We start from the raw sequence: 19,994 nt of genomic DNA, 5'->3' as shown, positions 1-19,994 counted from the left end.
GGCACCGACGGCAGCCTCACCGCGGCTGATCGTTCTGCGGTGCCGATATCGTCGCTAGGCCTTCTCCTCTTCACTTGAAAGCTGACGGCGCTTCGGAATGAATCACCGGTACTTACAAGCCGCAATATTTTTTCTTGCCGTTGTTGTCTCTCTTCGCAATAATAATACATAAAAAAGAAAATGAGCTAACATTAACGGCACCGCCGCTGGCTGCGATGCTAGCCCAGCCGAGCCGCTCGTCTGCCGTCGGCAGCCGCGCACTGCAGCCGAGCTCGACAAGTATCTGAGCTCTCGTTCGTGTTTAATTAACGTTTGACAGTGGATATCGTGTTTCATAAAATGTACAATTTGCGCATCACTTTATCTGGCGGAAATTATTTTTCTTGCAGCAGTAGCGTAGCCTATGTTTGCGACGCTGGTGGCGGAGGCGCGCATCTTCGCGGTCGTCGATTGGCCCGTCGTTCGTGCGGAGGGCGGTGCTCCGGCCGAACTGCCGTCTGCTTTGGACACCTCTCGCGCGGCAGACGTTCTACGGCGCTGAAGTCCGGTTCGCCGTTACGGCATGTTTGCCGCTAGCGTGGACGTGCTTTAATTCTTCTAATGAAAACGGCTGATATAGGTCATGGCTATTGATAGAAAATTTGATCGATGCTTTGATTCTTCAACAGAGTCAGTGTATTCAGGTGTGTTTACTGCTGCACTTGGGCATGTAATATGGGGCCCTATAACGTAAAACTATTCCAATATGTTTTTTATTTAAATCTCCTGACGTCAAACTTGCGTAACCGCCGACGCAAGCATCGGGCGGTGACCCGCAGGGTTGTGCGAATAGACCAACCAAAGGCTCTCTTAGTTCATAGGAGGTCACTTTTGCTTGCTTCAAAAACGATTAACATTGCCTATACTGAGCAGCTTGTCTTATCTAATTGGCTGACAGGAGGCGAGGAGCACGCTCAAGCGGAGAGGGATTCGATGGGGCCGAGCCACTGCAGTGAAAATCGCTAATCGGATGAAGAGGGTGGTGCCGGCGCCTGCGATTGGTCCGTTTTCCCTTGCTTAGTTTGCGGTGGCTGGTCGAAAAGCGCGGCGGCATGTAACGGAAGCTTAACAATGACGCTAAAACAGATCCTCAACAAAGAAGTATTGGCAGAACGAGGTCGTAAACGTGCCGAAAGTGCACGAAAGCGTTACACGGCCACGCAAAAAGTTTCATTATACTCAAATAAACCCATGCTCTCCGTCAGGTGCGAGTAGCCAGTGCCTGAGCGATCGGCGGCAGCCATATTTTATTCCTTTCGGAAGGGGGCAGCCTGCTGCTATTCAGAAGAAAATTCAGTTTTGTTCGGCATATTAATGCACCTTTAACGCGTTCACGTCACTTTGACGCGGTGAGTTCTTGCGGTTTTGTGACGTCGCGTGCAAGGCAGGCGAAGTGGGTGCATCCCGAAAACTTTTGACCAATAGCCGAGGGCTAACGGCGAAGAGGCCTCGAATCAGGAATAACTATTCTTCTTTTGTTCGGTCAAATCATGCATAATGAGTGTGTACACGTCATATCAGATGGGGAGATATCGCGGTTTTCATGACGTTGCGTGACAGACAGGTGAAGTGAGGGTGGTTCAAAAAAGTTTCTGACCAATCGCGGAGGGCTGATTGCAGAATTGGAATAAAAAAGTTTGGAATAGCTTTACGTTATAGCGCCTAAGCTGACAGAACTCGTTTGTAACGGTTGTTTCCGGTACTTTCTGGACTAAAGCTAGAGCTCTGAATGGTTCTTTGTGTGTTACTGGCCCATTCAAAGAGCGCAGAACATTCCATAGTTTTGATTCAGGTGCAGAGGGAGTAAGTGAAGTGCAGAATTCCTGCCAGCGCTTTGTACATAGGCGCTCCAGCTGCCGACCCATACGATCATACGTATTTCGACGTTCCCGGTAATCTTCAATAAGGCCTGTTATTTTCTTTCAGCTCTGCGGTGTATAGCCCTGAGCCTTTCGTATTCAGGGTCTACACCAGCGTAGCCTTCAGGTATCTTAACAAACTTTGAGCAAAGGTTCAATTTATCTTCAATAAGCGATAACAGAGTGTCTTTATCACTGACCGCATCAGCTTAACTTGTAATGTGATATCGAAATGCTTGCCAATTTCTTATCTTTGCAGTGCGCCGATAGGTCAAAAATCGTAGTCTGGAATGCTGTATTAGAATAAGAAAATGATCGCTACGCTTTTTTCAAGGTTTCGCATCCCCCGTGAGCCAATGATTCAAATCTTGTTTACGAAAAAGCGCCGCCACATGACTGACTGTACACTATTTCGATATTTAATTTCTCTGCAATTACGAGTCATCATCATTATTATTACCATCATCGTCAAAATGCATCAAGAATGATCCTATCACACTGACTTTGTTTCGGTTAAATTTACAACGTCTCCGAATAAAATGCGATAACTTTGACACGCTTATATATAGTCTATCACAATTCTCGACAGAAGGGGATACACTTCCCGAAGCATAAAGAAACAAAGCAGCGAAAGGTAAGTGTCTGCATAGATAATGCGTCGAGATGAAGCGCATGGGCTTGCTCGAGCATAACTGAGAAACGCCCTCCGCGCCGGCTCAGTGGCTGTGGCGTTCTGCTGCTGATTGCCAGGTCGCGGGTTCTACCCGTGGCTGCGGCTACTTCGTTCCGGTGGAGGCGGAGTGTACGAAGCTCGTGTACCGAGCTTTGTGTGCAAGTTAAAGAACCACAGGCACTCAAAATCAATTCAGCGACCATTACTGCAGCGTTTCTTACAGCCAGATTGTGGCTTCGCAAGTCACTTTCGCAAAAGTGACCGAGCAGCGAGAAAGCAGCCGAGCGATCATATGCCGCAACGGAAGGCGGACCCGCGCCAACGTTCTTCGTGAATCCGTGGATGGCACCAGTGTCACGATCGTAAAACCTTATAATTTAACATTTTACTACAAAGGAAACAGTGAAGGGATGCTTTGTTCTCTATATAGAGCCTTGAGGGAACAGGTGACACTTAATTATAACAATTTGTTTCTTATTGTTCTGGAATTTCACATTTGAGGAAAATCGCGCCTTGCGTACCCTTGACAACTTGTGGCGGATGTGATTGGCAACATTCCCGTCCCTCGGCGATACAATGTTGCTCGACTGCCTACGGCTGAAGTGTCATATACGAACGCTTATTCTTACTACATTAGAATGAATGATAAACGAACCTGCTACTCTCGTGATCCGAAGAAACCCTCGAGCACATGTCGCGTTCCTGCCCGTCCAGCGCATCTCTCTAGAGAATGCACTAAGCCCGAGGTGGCTGCCTCCAGGAAGCGCAACGGCAATCGAGAGCGACACGGACAGCGACGACACCGTGCAGTAAGTACTATGTCAGAGCGAAGATTCTTGTGACGACACCTTCGAGCTGATGTGGAGTCGTAAAGCAAAGTGAAGGTTTCTCAGCGCATCCTCGAATTCGAGGGAGTCCACCGTGAGATCTTCGCGTAATACCGAGGTGCTTACCATCCTGTTCGCGCCAGTTCTCGCCACTGACAACCTGAGACGCCTCAATAGGCAAGCCTTGTCTTCACATCTAGAGGCGCTGGTTCCGAATGAAATCGAAGACATCCGAGTGAACACCCGTAAGAACGTGCTAGCGATTGACCTAGAACACATGGCTTCGTTGGATTCTTCGCGCAAAGTCACGGAACTTGACGAGATGAAAGTCCGCCCTCATATTTCGCTGGGCAAACAAGTCAGTAATGGCTTAATTTAGGATGTTGACAAGACCATTGTCGACTGCGATCTGTCGATCTTACCCAAGCCAGCTACAGAAAACGCCATAATCACAAACCTGTTTCGTCTCGGCACATTACGGTGTATTAAGATCATATTTAAGGGCGAATCCCTGCCATCGCGTGTTAAAGTGGGCCACTTCCGACACGCAGTTCGCCCCTTTATACCAAAAGCGCTGCCGCGCTGGAAGTGCATGAAGCTTGGCCATGTGAGTAGTATGTGCAATAACACTACCGTCTGTTCTTGTTGCACCCGACCCCACACCACTAACACGTGCGAGACCAGTGCGATGAAGTGCACAAACTGCAGCTGCCCTCACGATGCATCCTCGAAGGAATGCCCTTTCATTCGAAAGGAAATGGTAATATTCAAGAAAATGGTTAGAGACCACTCGTCTCACCGAGAAGCAGCAACATCTATTAAGCGACGACGATCACGCCGCCGACGTCGATCAAGAGCCTCCAAAGCCTCTGCAGAACGCCACCCACGTACATTAGCACTCACTATTCCGCCCAGGCCAAACGCAGTCAGCTCAAAGGACAAAGGTGCATCGGACAGCATGGCTGCTGACGCTTGGCCTACACTCCCGAGGCTACATGCCCCTACTGAGCGAAATCAGACTTCTACAGCAAGGGACACTTCGTCTGTTCCTGATAAATTGACGGACCAAGATCAACAAATTGTTGTCATGATCAGCTCTCTGATGAGGGCCATGCGTGTTCTTCTGGACAAGCTACAGACACCAACAGCTTGAAGTGCGTTGCAAGTGCTGGGTGCCATCAGTCCGGTTCTAGCAAGCCTTCAGAAGTCCAGTGCTTGAGAACTTCTACAGCAGAACCATGGCTCATCGACAGAAACAGCGATCATTCCAGGATGATGTCAGAAGTGCCTCCGTATTCCAATGGAATGCCAGAGGCCTGAGGTCACGTATTTCGGATTTTGGACATTTCGTGTTTCAAAACCACTTTCCCTATACTGGTCATCTGTGAACCGAACTTATCAGCCTCCATAAGACTATCAGGATATGAACCTTTTGTTTCAAACATGTGTGCCCGTAGTAGTAAGGTTCTGGTTTACATTCGAAAGGAACTTACGTATTTGTCTCAACCCGTAGCGCCACACGACGGTAACCAACACGTCTATGATACTGTAAAAACTCTTACTCTTATTGGCGTCTACCTTTCCCCAGCAAGTCAGTTTGATAGCAAAAGACTAGAAGATATTATGACTGCTACTCCCGGTCTTTGGATAATAACAGGGCATTTCAACGCTCACCACCATATATGAGGAAGCTTCAGGATAAATTCGAGGGGCAGGTCACTAATATCATTTGCATTAGGCCACAACCTGTGTCTTCTAAATGACGGAAGCCCGACATTTCTGCTAGGAACAACGTACAGCAGCTGCCTTGACTAAACTTTGGTGTCACGTTGCCTGACTTTAAGCGTATACAGTGGTTCACTGATATTGAAACCCATGGAAGTGATCATATTCCGACCTATGTGACAATCGATGGGCTAGACGCCGCAATACCGGTTGTATCTCGCCAAATCGACTGGTCAGTCTTTCAAGGTCGTGTAGAAGACACATGCAAGAAACATATCACACGCAGATTAGAAGACATAATTGCGGACGCAATGCAAGATTGTACATGCTGCTTCACACATTCATCAAAGCGTACAGAGAATGACATTGAATTGGAAAGGCTTCGCGCATTACGTCGTCGAGCTGAAAGGAGGTACAGGCGCACGAAGTCAATTCTTGACCTCGGAGAATCTCGGCGCATGCAAAAGAAGATAAAGCGCTGAATGAATAAGCTAGCAGATCAAAGATGGAAATGCTTTTGCGAGTCACTGGACCCCGCAAGCCATTGCCCGTGTATGGCGTACCCTACGGGGTCTCTGCTCGTCCCCAACAACGACGCCCTTTCAACGCCCTTTCTCTCTATCAAAACCGCCGTGAAATAGACGTTGCAGAGGAATTTTGTGCGAAAGTTGCCAGCAGCACAATTTTAGTCGCTGACATGGCTTTAGCAACATCCCCGGTCCACGAGATGCAAGTATGGACGCCTCATTCTTTATGGAAGAGTTAGAAGCTGCTATGGCGCTCTGTAGGTGTTCGTCTTCACCAGGACCCGATGGCATAACATTTACTGGTTTGCGCTACCTAAGTCGAGAAGCACGAAAGGAACTCCTCAGCCTTTTTGATAGTTCATGGTAAGATGATGTCGTCCCACAGGAATGGAAACGCAGCCGCCTGGTACCGCTTCTGAAAGCAGGAAAGTCATCGCTCGAACTGGCATGTTATCGGATTATAGCTCTTGCCAGCTGCGTCGGGAAGCTCATGGAATGTATGATCCTCAGCGTGTCGAATGGTACCTTGAATACCACAAAATTTACCCTGACTCTATGGCGGGATTTCGACGAGGTCGTTCATCGATTGACATTGTCATCGATCAAGTATCATTTGTAGAACAGCAAAAATCTCGGAGGCGAATATGAGTAGCACTCTTTTTGACGAGAAAGGCGCTTACGGCAACGCTTCCCATCAAACTATTCAAGACGCACTTTTGACAATTGAACTAGGAGGGCTAGTATATCGTTGGATCAGAAACTACTTGACACAAAGGTCCTTGTTCGGACGTACGGAAGATGGTCCGACTGCCGACCACTACACATGCCGAGGCGTTCCCCAAGGCGGTGTTCTAAGCCCTATTCTTTTCAACCTCGCACTTCTTGGGCTGCCCGAATCCCTACCGGAAACAGTGAGTGTCTCAAACTACGCCGACGACATCTGCATCTGGACATCAGCGGTCACTCGCCTGCAAGTTCGCTCAAGGCTACCGAACGCAGCAACACAGGCATCTGACTATCTTCACACACAAGGCCTTACCATCTCAATAGATTGGAGTGGATGGGAGCAAACTCTATTTGTACCTGCAGTTGGGCACTCGCACGCCCGACAAGGGCCTACGTCATCCTCGAGATTGCCGTTACTCAGCGCGGGTCTCCGCTCGCCGTTGCCGGCTCGCTGGGTCCCTGCCTTTCGAGCGCCCCGAGGACCTGCTGGACGGCCCAGACCTATTGGTCTTATTCGTAGCTCTTCGCGGCTGCCTCGAGCCACGGCGAAATCATTCTTGATCTTGCTTCTTCTGGATTTTTTATGCAGTCCCACAAGATGTGTGTGTAATCTGCCGCCTTCCTCCGGCACACTCTGCACTTATCGGTCGGGTATGTCTCGGGGTATATGCGATCATCAGTCCCGGGCTCGGTAGAGATCCGGTCTGTAGCTGTCTCAGTAGTGGAGTGGAGTGGAGTGTCTCAGAGTGGAGCTGTCTCCACTCGACTCAGCCTCGGGTGCGGGGGGGGGGGGAAGAGTCCTCCGAGCCAGGTGGTAGGCCTTCGTGGTATCGTTGTAGTCTGTCATACGGTCCTTGGCTCCGAACTACGTCGGACGGTCTGTCGCCGGGGCGCGGTTGGTAAGCACTTGCGCCGCTGCCTGTGCCGTCTCATTGTGGTTCTCATCGCGTTCCGACGCGTCGCCCGCGTGCGCCGGGAACCACTTGAGTCTTACTTTTCTGTCTTGCAGTTTGGCCACTCGCAGTACGCGCTCGGTGTCCCTGCAGATTTGGCCTTTGGCGAAGTTTTGCACCGCCTGTCTCGAGTCACTCAGCACCGTGTGGCAGTCTGCGTCGGCGATGGCCAAGGCGATGGCTACCTCATCCGCTTGTTCCGCTCCGGCGCTTCTCACGCTCGCTGCCGTCCTCGTGGCGCCGGTTTACGCCTCTATGACGACCGCTGAGAAGGCGTTCCGTTGGTATTTGGCCACGTCCACGTAACGCGTGTGCTCGTCGTTGGCGTGCAGGTCGATGAGAGCCTTGGCCCTCACCGCTCTTCTTCCCTTGTTGAACTCGGCATTTATGTTCTTGGGTATGAGGTCGATTCTGGTCTGGCGTCAGACTTCTTCGGGGACGGGGAGCTTCATCTCCTCCTCGTTCGAGCGTCCTATTCCCAGGTCGTCCAGTATCTTCCTCCCGGCTTTGGTCGTGGACAGCCGCTCCAGTTGAGAGGTCCGTTGCGCTTCGGCTATTTCTTCGAGCGTGTTGTGTATCCCGAGTTGTAAAAAGCGGGTCGCGCTGGTGGACTTGAGCAGGCCCAGCGCCGTCTTGTACGCTCTTCTGATGATCACGTTCATTTTGTTACGTTCCTGTTGAAGCCATCTGTGGTAGGCTGCAACGTACGCGACGTGGCTGATGATGAAGGATTGGACGAGCCTAGTTAGGCTCTTCTCTCTCATGCCAGCCTTCCGGGAAGTGACTCGTTTGAGGAGTCGAATCGCGTTGGCCGCCTTTGCCGTGAGATGGGTTATGGTTTCGCCGTTTCTTCCGTGCTTTTTGATGACCGTGCCTAGGATCCTAATTTTGCCGACCTCGGGGATCACGTTGCCGGATTTTGTTACGTTTCTGATTTTTTCGTATTCGCGTTGTCTGGTCTTGCCTTTACCGTTTTTGGTAGGTGGGAGTATGAGAAGCAGCGGTGTGCTAGGCGAACATCTCAGTCCGGTGCCTTCCAGCTGGTCTTCTATCGCGTCGACGGTAGCTTGCAGCGCGCCCTCGATGTGGGTGTCGCTGCCACCGGTCACCCACAGCGTGATATAGACCGCGTAGATGGTGTGCTTGACGTCTTCGATGTCCGCGAGCTTCTCAGCCACTCCGATCATTACCAGGTTGAACAGCGTCGGCGAAATGACCGATCCCTGCCGTGTGCCGGTGCTCCTGAGCTTCTTCTCTTGCATTTGTAGGTCGCCTGCTCGTAGCTCGGCGGTCCTGTCCGTGAAGAAGTCCTTGATGTAGTTGTAAGGTATTTCGCCCATGTTGAACTTGGAGACTTGGGACAGAATCGCCGAGTGTTTCACCTTATCGAAGGCGCTCTGCAGATCGAGCCCCAGGATTGCCTTGTTGTCGCGGGCACTGCCGCCATCGTCGATGATTTGGTATTTGAGCTGCAGCATCACGTCCTGCGTGCTTAGGTCATGTCTGAAGCCGATCACCGTGGCCGGGTACAGCCCTTCTCGTTCCAGGTAGTATTGCCACCTCTTGTGCAGGACGTGCTCCAGAACCTTGCCGACGCAGGACGTGAGCGAGATGGGCCGGAGGTTGTCCGTGTCCAGCGGCTTCCCCGGCTTGGGGATCAGGATGGTCTTGGCTGTCTTCCACTGCTTTGGCAGCGCGCCCGCTCTCCAGCACGTGTTGAAGTATTTTGCGAAGTTCTCAATCGAGCCGTCGTCGAGGTTCTTGAGCGCCTTGTTCGTGACGAGGTCCGGGCCGGCTGCCGACCGGCTGTCGAGGTCGTGCAGGGCCGCACGTACCTCCTCGACGTAGATGTCACGATCGAGCTTCGTGTTGGGCAGGCCGCCGTACGGCGCGTGTTGTTCGGTGGGTGTAGTCGGCAGGTATTTGTCGTTAATGCACCTGGTGACTTCGTCGGCGCCGTGTACCGAGACCGCCCGATGTATGAGCCTGGCGAGTCTGTCCCTTCGGTCAGACTTGGTCTTGGTTTCGTCGAGCAGATGCCGCAGCGGGTTTCACGTCTTCCCGCTGTGCATCTGCCCGTCTGCCGCGTTGCAGATCTAATTCCATTGTTGCGTGCAGAGCGCGCCGCAGTGCCCCTCGATCGCTCGGTTGAGCTCCACTACCTCCTTTTTGAGTCTGCGGTTGAGCCGTTGTTTCTTCCAGCGATTTAGTATCGACTGTTTGGCTTCGATGAGATGCGCAAGCCGGCTGTCTACTTTGTTGATCTCAGCGCCCATCTCAATTTCTTTGGTCGCGTAGCGTACGCTCTTGGTGATTTCGACCATCCACGAGTCCATGTCTTCGATCTCGTCGTCACGGTCTCTCTTCTGGCTTCTGGCGTCTCGGAAGGCATCCCACTCTATCCATCTGTGTGTTTTGACGCTGGTGTCGTTGTGTTCCGGTATGCCGATTTCCACAATGGTGTGGTCGCTGCCGAGGTTGGTCCCCGTGTTTCTCCAGGTGATCGCGCCCCGTACGTCGTTCTTGACGAGCGTGAGGTCCGGAGTGGTGTCCCGGGACACGGAGTTACCGATTCTCGTCGGATGCGTCGGGTCCGTGATGAGGGTGAAGTCGAGTTTCGTAGCGTCTTGGTAAAGGTCGCGGCCCTTTGCTTAGTACTTCTTGTAGCCCTAGGCAGGGTTCATCGCGTTGAAATCGCCGCACGCGATCAGCGTGTTGCGGCAAGCTGCGGCGCTGGCTCTGTTGAGTGATGTCTTGAATCTCTGTTTTCTCTACGATGGGTTGCTCTGGACGTTGAGCAGAAATATGCTTCCTCCATTAGACAGGATACCAGTAAGCTATCGCAGGAGACGAAAGATCTGGTCAAGAAACGCCAATGTATGAAAGTCTCTAACGCTACAGCTAGAATAGAACTGGCCGAACTTTCCAAGTTAATCAACAAGCGTAAGACAGCTGACATAAGGAAGTATAATATGGGTAGAATTGAACATGCTCTCAGGAACGGAGGAAGCCTAAAAGCAGTGAAGAAGAAATTAGAAATTGGCAACAATCAGATGTATGCGCTAAGAGACAAAGCTGGCAATATCATTACTAATATGGATGAGATAGTTCAAGTGGCTGAGGAGCTCTATAGAGATTTATACAGTACCAGTGGCACCCACGACGATAATGGAAGAGAGAATAGTCTAGAGGAATTCGAAATCCCATAGGTAACGCCGCAAGAAGTAAAGAAAGCCTTGGGAGCTATGCAAAGGGGGAACGCAGCTGGGGAGGATCAGGTAACCGCAGATTTGTTGTAGGATGGTGGGCAGATTGTTCTAGAGAAACTGGCCACCCTGTATACGCAATGCCTCATGACTTCAAGCGTACCGGAATCTTGGAAAAACGCTAACATAATCCTAATCCATAAGAAAGGGGACGCCAAAGACTTGAAAAATTATAGACCGATCAGCTTACTATCCGTTGCCTACAAAGTCTTTACAAAGGTAACTGCAAATAGAATCAGGAACACCTTAGACTTCTGTCAACCAAAGGACGAGGCAGGATTCCGTAAAGGCTACTCAACAATAGACCATACTCACACTATCAATCAGGTGATAGAAAAATGTGAGGAATATAACCAACCCTTATATATAGCTTTCATTGATTACGAGAAAGCGTTTGATTCAGTCAAAACCTCAGCAGTTATGGAGGCATTGCGGAATCAGGGTGTAGACGAGCCGTATGTAAAAATACTGAAAGATATCTATAGCGGCTCCACAGCCACCGTAGTCCTCCATAAAGAAAGCAACAAAATCCCAATAAAGAAAGGTGTCAGGCAGGGAGATACGATCTCTCCAATGCTATTCACTGTGTGTTTACGGGAGGTATTCAGAAACCTGGATTGGGAAGAATTGGACATAAATGTTAATGGAGAATACCTTAGTAACTTGCGATTCGCTGATGATATTGCCTTGCTTAGTAACTCAGGGGATCAACTGCAATCCATGCTCACTGACCTGGAGAGGCAAAGCCGAATGGTGGGTCTAAAAATTAATCTACAGAAAACTACAGTAATGTTTATCAGTCTCGGGAGAGAACACCAGTTTACCATAGGTAGTGAGGCATTGGAAGTGGTAAGGGAATACATCTACTTAGGACAGGCAGTGACTGCGGATCCGGATCATGAGACTGAAATAATCAGAAGAATAAGAATGGGCTGGGGTGCGTTTGGCAGGCATTCTCAGATCATGAATGGCAGGTTGCCATTATCCCTCAAGAGAAAAGTTTATAACAGCTGTGTCTTACCAGTACTCACCTACGGGGCAGAAACCTGGAGGATTAAGAAAAGGGTTCTACTTAAATTGAGGACAACGCAACGAGCTATGGAAAGAAGAATGATGGGTGTTAAGTTAAGGGATAAGAAAAGAGCAGATTGGGTAAGGGAACAAACGCGAGTTAATGATATCTTAGTTGAAATCAAGAAAAAGAAATGGGGGCATGGGCAGGACACGTAATGAGGAGGGAAGATAACCGATGGTCATTGAGAGTTACGGAATGGATTCCAAGGGAAGGGAAGCGTAGCAGAGGGCGGCAGAAAGTTAGGTGGGCGGATGAGATTAAGAAGTTTGCAGGGACAACATGGCCACAATTAGTACATGACCGGGGTAGTTGGAGAAGTATGGGAGAGGCCTTTGCCCTGCAGTGGGCGCAACCAGGTTGATGATGATGATGATGATGATGATGATGATGATGATGATGCTTCCTTTTGTCTTCTTGCCCTGGATGATTTCGGTGAACGGGTGCTCGATATTGGTACTGCTTTGCAGTTCGTGTTCGACGAACGTGAGTCCCTTCCTGACCAGGGTGCACAGGCCTCTCCCGTCGGGCGGTCCCTTGTGCACTCTATAGCAGGGGAGGGACGGTGCGTCGGTTAGTGTTTCTTGTAATAGTATAACGGCTGGCTTGCGCGCGGCATGTGCGATTTGGTGTTCGATTACTCTCTTCTTCCTTCCCAGGCTGCGACAGTTTCATTGCCACGCTGTTACACCTGCTGCTGCTGGTGTTGCGTTGGCGGCCATGATTACGTTGGCGTGTACGGGGCTCCCTGGTTGGGTGGATATTGCGCCAAGAGGGGCACAAACTTCGGGTGGCTTACCATCGGCTGTAGGGTCCTTTCGATGTAGGCGAATTTGTTCGTGTTCTCGGCTTTATAGGTCTCCATTGTTTGTTTCATTGCTGTCACTGCTGCGATGTTCGCCGTGATTAGCTGTTCGAGTTTTGTGGATGTCGCTTCGAATTTCGCTTCGAGGAGGTCAATGCGATCGTTTTCTGTTTGCTTGTGCGTGACGTCGACGGCTCGCTTCTTCAGTGCCGGTTCTTCTACGGCTGTCTCCTGGGTGTTCGTGGTTGTTTTCTCGGTCTTGCTTGTGCTTGGCGTGGGTCTCTGTAGAGGCTCGTTGTTGCATAGCAGTAACTGACGGATGTCGGCGATCTCTCTCGTAAGGTTGCTGATGGTCGTTCGCAACGTCGCGTTTTCTTGTCTTAGGGTCTGATTTGTTTCTCGTACCTTGTTCATATCTTCTTTCTTCGTGGCTTCGGTGATTTTCTGCGCGTTCCTTATATTGTTCTTTTCGCTGCGCCGACGCAACTCACTCGCTCACGTGATGGTGACCTTTTCTTGCTTAGGCTTCTCTTGCAGCAGCTGCTGTCTCTGGATTTAGGTGCGCGGTTCTCCGATGGGGTCCTTGACTTTCGCATAGCTGGCGGCTTTTCGAGTGGGGGAAATGCTCTTCGACAGCAGCGGCCGTTCGGCCTGTCGGCGCTCCCATTGTTGCTTGCGCACTACGTAGGTGATCTTGTATTTCGCCTTGCACGTTCGGTCTCCGGTAGGGTGTTCGTCCCCACACAACTTACATTTTGGGGTACAGCGATGGTCTTCTGTAGGGTTCACGAGTCCGTTGGCCAGGCACGTCTTGATTGTGGGGGTCGGGCACACTTCCTTGAGGTGTCCCACTCGGCCGCACTGCTGGCAAACGTCAATCTGTTTCCTGTAGAGGCTGCACGGTATCACGGTAACTCCGTATCGGACGAAGTTCGGTACCTTGGGTCCCTAGAAACACCACGATCGCAGTGGTCGTGCTGCCAATCCTCTTTGCGCCCACTGCTAGCGGGTTCCTCTCGTTGACGATGTGCATATCTATCTCAACAGAGTAATGTGAGTTAGTGGCGTTTACGCGAAAAGTGATGACTCGTTATCCAGTATGCATAAATGGCCTGCCTATCTGCTACAAGAGAAGTCATCGGTTTTTGGGCGTCATTGTTAACGGGGCCTCTCTTGGAGCCCTCAGGTTGCCCACTTGAAGAAGCTCACATCTATTGTTCACGTCTTCAAGTTGGGATCGTCAGTGAGCTCCATGCTGCAATTTTATAGAGCACTTCTTATCGGATTCCTACGCTATAGCTCTCCCGTGCTTGCTAAAACATGCAAGTCAAATCTTCGAGAACTTCGGACTGTACAAGCACAGGCACTACATGTTTGCCTAGGCCTTCCGCGGAGCGCCTCAACAGCAGGAACCATTATAATGGCTCAAGACCACCCGATCACGACTTACATTAGCACAGACACACTTAGGGCCCATGTTCGTCGTGTTTCACGGATGCAGGCAAGCTCTCTTGCCTGCCTGCCCGAACGACGACCACAGGCGTCCTTCTCCAACGAGGTCAGCATCCATCGTGCCTCCTTAGCATCGGGCTTCACACCCTCAGCACGTTCAACCTCAGCTTTGTGGTATTTAAAACAACCTCAAGTGAGTCTTACGGTTCCAGCGATAAGAAAGAAGACCGACCTGCCTACCTTGGCCTTGAAGCAAGCAGTTCTGGATTGTTTGCACACTTTCTACTTTGACCGAGTCCCCATATATACGTATGGCTCTTGCACTCAGACCAGCTCTACTGGCGCAGTGGATATAGCATCACGACCAATAAGCACCCGATACAAGATTTCTCACTTGACAACATCCACCGGCTCGGAGCTTGTTGCCCTTCGAGGTGCCGTTGATTATATTAACAACCAACCGGCTAATCGGTGGGCGATATTCTGCGATTCGAAGGCAGCCTCACAATGTTTTCCGTCATCTCTTCGTCGCGGGTCCTGTGAGCAACTCGTGTCGGAGATACGAGAAATGCACCATCATATGATCGCGAAAGGACACGAAGTCGTGTTTCAGTGGCTGCCAGGCCGTTGCGGTATCTCCGGCAACGACCTCGCTGACGAAGCTGCAAGGAAAGCACACGAAGGAGCAACCCTTGTTTCTGTACCTTTATCGCGGACTGACGCAGCCCAACTCATAAGTAAGCTAGCGCACCATACGACATTCGAGAAGTGGCACACACCTGAATTCCCTCAACATCGATTGCATTCCCTCGATCCGTCTATACAACTGCGGCTGTTACCAGGGCCTCCGCGTAATTAGGAAACAATGCTGTGCCGCTTACGCTTGGGCGTCGCATTCACCAATGCATATACGTTTTTGATTGGGATGGCTGATTGCGCCGACTGCAATGCCTGCGGTGTCGAGGAGGCTATAGAACATCTACTGTGCTACTGCCCATCTTTTGAAAACGAAACACATGACCTCTGCACAGCTCTAAATCAGTTAGATAGAAAACCGTTCATATTGAACAAGATCTTGGGACCATGGCCTCGCATATCGCACCTACAAAAGGCCACAAAAGCGTTGCTGCGATATTTAAAAGCTACCGGATTGAGTCAGCGTCTGTGATACGGACTGAGTGACCGAATATGATATCCTCAGTGGACTTTCTCTTCTTCTTTTAAACTTTCCGCCCCCTTTTCTCTTTCCCCAGTGTAGGGTAGCCAACCGGGATCAGTCCTGGTTAACCTCCTTGCCTTTAATTTATCATTTGCTCTCTCTCTATTCGAGCGCTGCTACATTTCTTTAAGTGCACCGTTCTGAGAGACCATTCACAGTCTTCTGCATCCCCCTTTTGGCACACAGTATTCCCCCTCTCCCTCTTTCTATTTACTTTTACTTTTTTGGCCCCCAGTGTAAGGTAGAAAACCGGATGCTCGTCTGGTTGACCTCCCAGCATTTGCTCTCCCTGCTTTCTCTCTCTTTCTTTCTATAAGCAATGAGAAACATCGATAAGCAAATATTCTTGTGCCTTGGGTATTACAAGGGGACGCGAGAACCATGCGTGAATTGTCGACGGCTAGGAGGGTTTGGAGAGTGCCACAGAAATGGTGGTGGTGTAAAAATTCCAAGACAATGGTCTTTGTCAACGCTTTCATTTATTATGGTTGACAGTTCTCTTTTCATGTTGCGTTGCACGAATACAAAGAGTGACATAAAAAAATAAAAGAGAGTGATATTGAAGTATTATTTCGTTTATTAATAACCTGTGTATGGGCACGCAAAGCAGAGGCAGATTGATCGTAAATATCAATCCATCTCTGCTTTGTGTAATCAAGAGGCTGCAAACTTCTAGCGGAAGGGGCACTACGCCTGCCTGTCGTCCAATAAGTCAGAGAGAGAGAGTGGGTGAAAAAACAAAAAAAGGTGGACGACACATCACGAAGTTTCCTACGATGAAATGATAGGTAGAAACCCAAGTAGAGTGAAAGGTAAGAGGGATTGCACTATTAAAATAAAATCACAGAAACAGTGTTGCACACAAAAGTCTCAAAAGTATCACGCCAGTGGTGAAGATAAATCACAATTATTAAATAAACAGTATGCAGCAACCATAGTCTGCACATGTTTTTAGGAGGCATGTTGACTCGGCTTAAAAAAAGACAAACCAGCCTCAACTCATCCAGGTGCACAGTCGCCTAACAGAAAATCGTCCTGGGGCTGTATCTGGTTGTGATTCTGCTGTTCCGATTCTATTCATCATCCGTCGACTATTGTCTATATTCTGTTATCACACGTTGATACTGGTGATACCACTTACCTCGGTGATACCAGGGGCACGACTTCGTGCGAGGCGATAATGAATTACAAATATATCGGAAAATGAGAAACAGTTGTTATAACATACGGCACCAGGGCACACGACACGTGCACAAGAAAGCCGATATTCGTAACCCACGCAAGAAGGCCTAAATCGGCACTTTGCACTCGCCATTAAGGGTTATTTAAAATTAAATTCTGGGGTCTACGTGCCAAAACCACGATCTTATTGTGTGGCACGACGTAATGGGAGACACTGGATTATTTTTTGACCACCTGATCTTCTTGAACTATAGAGCCAAATGCACAGTGCAGGAACGTTTCGCATTCTGCCCCCATCGAAATACATCCGCCTTGCTGGGATCGAACCAGCGACCTCGTTCTCAGCAGTGCGACGCCACAGCCACTGAGCTACCGCGGCGGGTCATTGCGCAATATTTACTTCCCATAAATGCACTTTCTGCACCTCATTCCTGTTTTACAACGGACTCCAGCGGGCCGAAGAGAACCGGCTGAGAAATATTTGGCGTGAGGTCACCCAGTCCAAACGTACCTGTAAAGCCGTTGGCACCCTGATGATTCTACACGCTGTCTATACAGGGTATCCCACGTAACTTAAGCCACAAATTAAAGATATGCAAATGCCACGTAGCTGGACAGAACCAAGGTAATGTTGTTTGCCGTCGCTTGGAGATACTCAGATTATTCTTTCATCATCATCATCATCATCATCATCATCATCATCATCATCATCATCATCATCATCATCATCATCATCATCATCATCATCATCATCATCATCAGCCTAGTTACGCCCACTGCAGGGCAAAGGCCTCTCCCATACTTCTCCAACTACCCCGGTCATGTACTAATTGTGGCCATGTTGTCCCTGCAAACGTCTTAATTTCATCCGCCCACCTAACTTTCTGCCGCCCCCTGCTACGCTTCCCTTCCCTTGGAATCCAGTCCGTAACCCTTAATGACCATCGGTTATCTTCCCTCCTCATTACATGTCCTGCCCATGCCCATTTCTTTTTCTTGATTTCAACTAACATGTCGTTTATCCGCGTTTGTTGCCTCACCCACTCTGCTCTTTTCTTATCCCTTAACGTTACACCCATCATTCTTCTTTCCATAGCTCGTTGCATCGTCCTCAATTTCAGCAGAACCCTTTTCGTAAGCCTCCCGGTTTCTGCCCCATATGTGAGTACTGGTAACACACAGCTGTTATACACTTTCCTTTTGAGGGATAGTGGCAACCTGCTGTTCATGATTTGAGAATGCCTGCCGAACGCACCCCAGCCCATTCTTATTCTTCTGGTTATTTCAGTCTCATGATCCGGATCCGTGGTCACTACCTGCCTTAAGTAGATGTATTCCCTTACCACTTCCAGTGCTTCGCTACCTATCGTAAACTGCTGTTCTCTTCCGAGACTGTTAAACAATACTTTAGTTTTCTGCAGATTAATTTTCAGACCCACCCTTCTGCTTTGCCTCTCCAGGTCAGTGAGCATGCATTGCAATTGGTCTCCTGAGTTACTAAGCAAGGCAATATCATCAGCGAATCGCAAGTTGCTAAGGTATTCTCCATGAACTTTTATCCCCAATTCTTCCCACTCCAGGCGTCCGAATACCTCCTGTAAACATGCTGTGAATAGCATTGGAGATATCGTATCTCCCTGTCTGACGCCTTTCTTTATAGGGATTTTGTTGCTTTCTTTGTGGAGGACTACGGTGGCTGTGGAGCCGCTATAGATATCTTCCAGTATTTTTAAATATGGCTCATCTACACCCTGATTCCGTAATGCCTCCATGACTGCGGAGGTTTCGGCTGAATCAAACGCTTTCTCGTAATCAATGAAAGCTATATATAAGTGTTGGTTATATTCCGCACATTTCTATATCACTTGATTGACAGTGCGAATATGGTCTATTGTTGAGTAGCCTTTACGGAATCCTGCCTGGTCCTTTGGTTGACAGAAGTCTAAGGTGTTCCTGATTCTATTAGCGATTACCTTAGTAAATACTTTGTAGGCAACGGACAGTAAGCTGATCGGTCTATAATTTTTCAAGTCTTTGGCGTCGCCTTTCTTATGGATTAGGATTATGTTAGCGTTCTTCCAAGATTCCGGTACGCTCGAGGTTATGAGGCATTGCGTATACAGGGTGGCCAGTTTCTCTAGAACAATCTGACCACCATCCTTCAACAAATCTGCTGTTACCTGATCCTCCCCAGCTGCCTTCCCCCTTTGCATAGCTCCTAAGGCTTTCTTTACTTCTTCTGGCGTTACCTGTGGGATTTCGAATTCCTCTAGGCTATTCTCTCTTCCACTACCGTCGTGGGTGCCACTGGTACTGTATAAATCTCTATAGAACTCCTCAGCCACTTGAACTATATCATCCATATTAGTAACGATATTGCCGGCTTTGTCTCTTAACGCACACATCTGATTCTTGCCTATTCCTAGTTTCTTCTTCACTGTTTTTAGGCTTCCTCCGTTCCTGAGAGCCTGTTCAATTCTATCCATATTATAGTTTCTGATGTCCGCTGTCTTACGCTTGTTGATTAACTTAGGAAGTTCTGCCAGTTCTATTCTAGCTGTAGGGTTAGAGGCTTTCATACATTGGCGTTTCTTGATCAGATCTTTCGTCTCCTGCGATAGCTTACTGGTTTCCTGTATAACGGCGTTACCACCGACTTCTATTGCGCACTCCTTAATGATGCCCATGAGATTGTCGTTCATTGCTGCAACACTAAGGTCCTCTTCCTGAGTTAAAGCCGAGTACCTGTTCTGTAGCTTGATCCGGAATTCCTCTAGTTTCCCTCTTACCGCTAACTCATTGATTGGCTTCTTGTGTACCAGTTTCTTCCGTTCCCTCCTCAAGTCTAGGCTAATTCGAGTTCTTACCATTCTATGGTCACTGCAGCGTACCTTGCCGAGCACGTCTACATCTTGTATGATGCCAGGGTTCGCGCAGAGTATGAAGTCGATTTCATTTCTAGTCTCACCATTCGGGCTCCTCCACGTCCACTTTCGACTAACCCGCTTGCGGAAAAAGGTGTTCATTATCCGCATATTATTCTGTTCTGCAAACTCTACTAATAATTCTCCTCTGCTATTCCTAGAGCCTATGCCATATTCCCCCACTGACTTGTCTCCAGCCTGCTTCTTGCCTACCCTGGCATTGAAGTCGCCCATCAGTATAGTGTATTTTGTTTTGACTTTACCCATCGCCGATTCCACGTCTTCATAAAAGCTTTCGACTTCCTGGTCATCATGACTGCATGTAGGGGCATAGACTTGTACCACCTTCAATTTGTACCTCTTATTAAGCTTCACAACAAGACCTGCCACCCTCTCGTTAATGCTATAGAATTCCTGTATGTTACCAGCTATTTCCTTATTAATCAGGAATCCGACTCCTAGTTCTCGTCTCTCTGCTAAGCCCCGGTAACACAGTACATGCACGCTTTTTAGCACTGTATATGCTTCTTTTGTCCTCCTAACCTCACTGAGCCCTATTATATCCCATTTACTACCCTCTAATTCCTCCAATAACACTGCTAGACTCGCCTCACTAGATAGCGTTCTAACGTTAAACGTTGCCAGGTTCAGATTCCAATGGCGGCCTGTCCGGAGCCAGGTATTCTTAGCACCCTCTGCAGCGTCACAGATCTGACCGCCGCCGTGGTCAATTGCTTCGCGGCTG

The 19,994-nt window shown here is 49.2% G+C and overlaps 1 protein-coding gene and 1 pseudogene across 1 annotated transcript in view; both read right to left on the bottom strand.

Annotated features, from left to right (window-relative positions):
• LOC142579661 (cytochrome P450 4V2-like) overlaps positions 1-19,994 on the bottom strand; it is a 175,604-nt gene that overhangs the window by 19,355 nt on the left and 136,255 nt on the right. The window lies entirely within an intron of this gene.
• LOC142574060 (uncharacterized) lies at positions 6,794-12,389 on the bottom strand (annotated as a pseudogene).

This window comes from Dermacentor variabilis, chromosome 1 (assembly GCF_050947875.1).
Source record: "Dermacentor variabilis isolate Ectoservices chromosome 1, ASM5094787v1, whole genome shotgun sequence".
Classification (NCBI taxonomy): domain Eukaryota; kingdom Metazoa; phylum Arthropoda; class Arachnida; order Ixodida; family Ixodidae; genus Dermacentor; species Dermacentor variabilis.
This window is presented reverse-complemented; position numbering and strand designations above follow the sequence as displayed.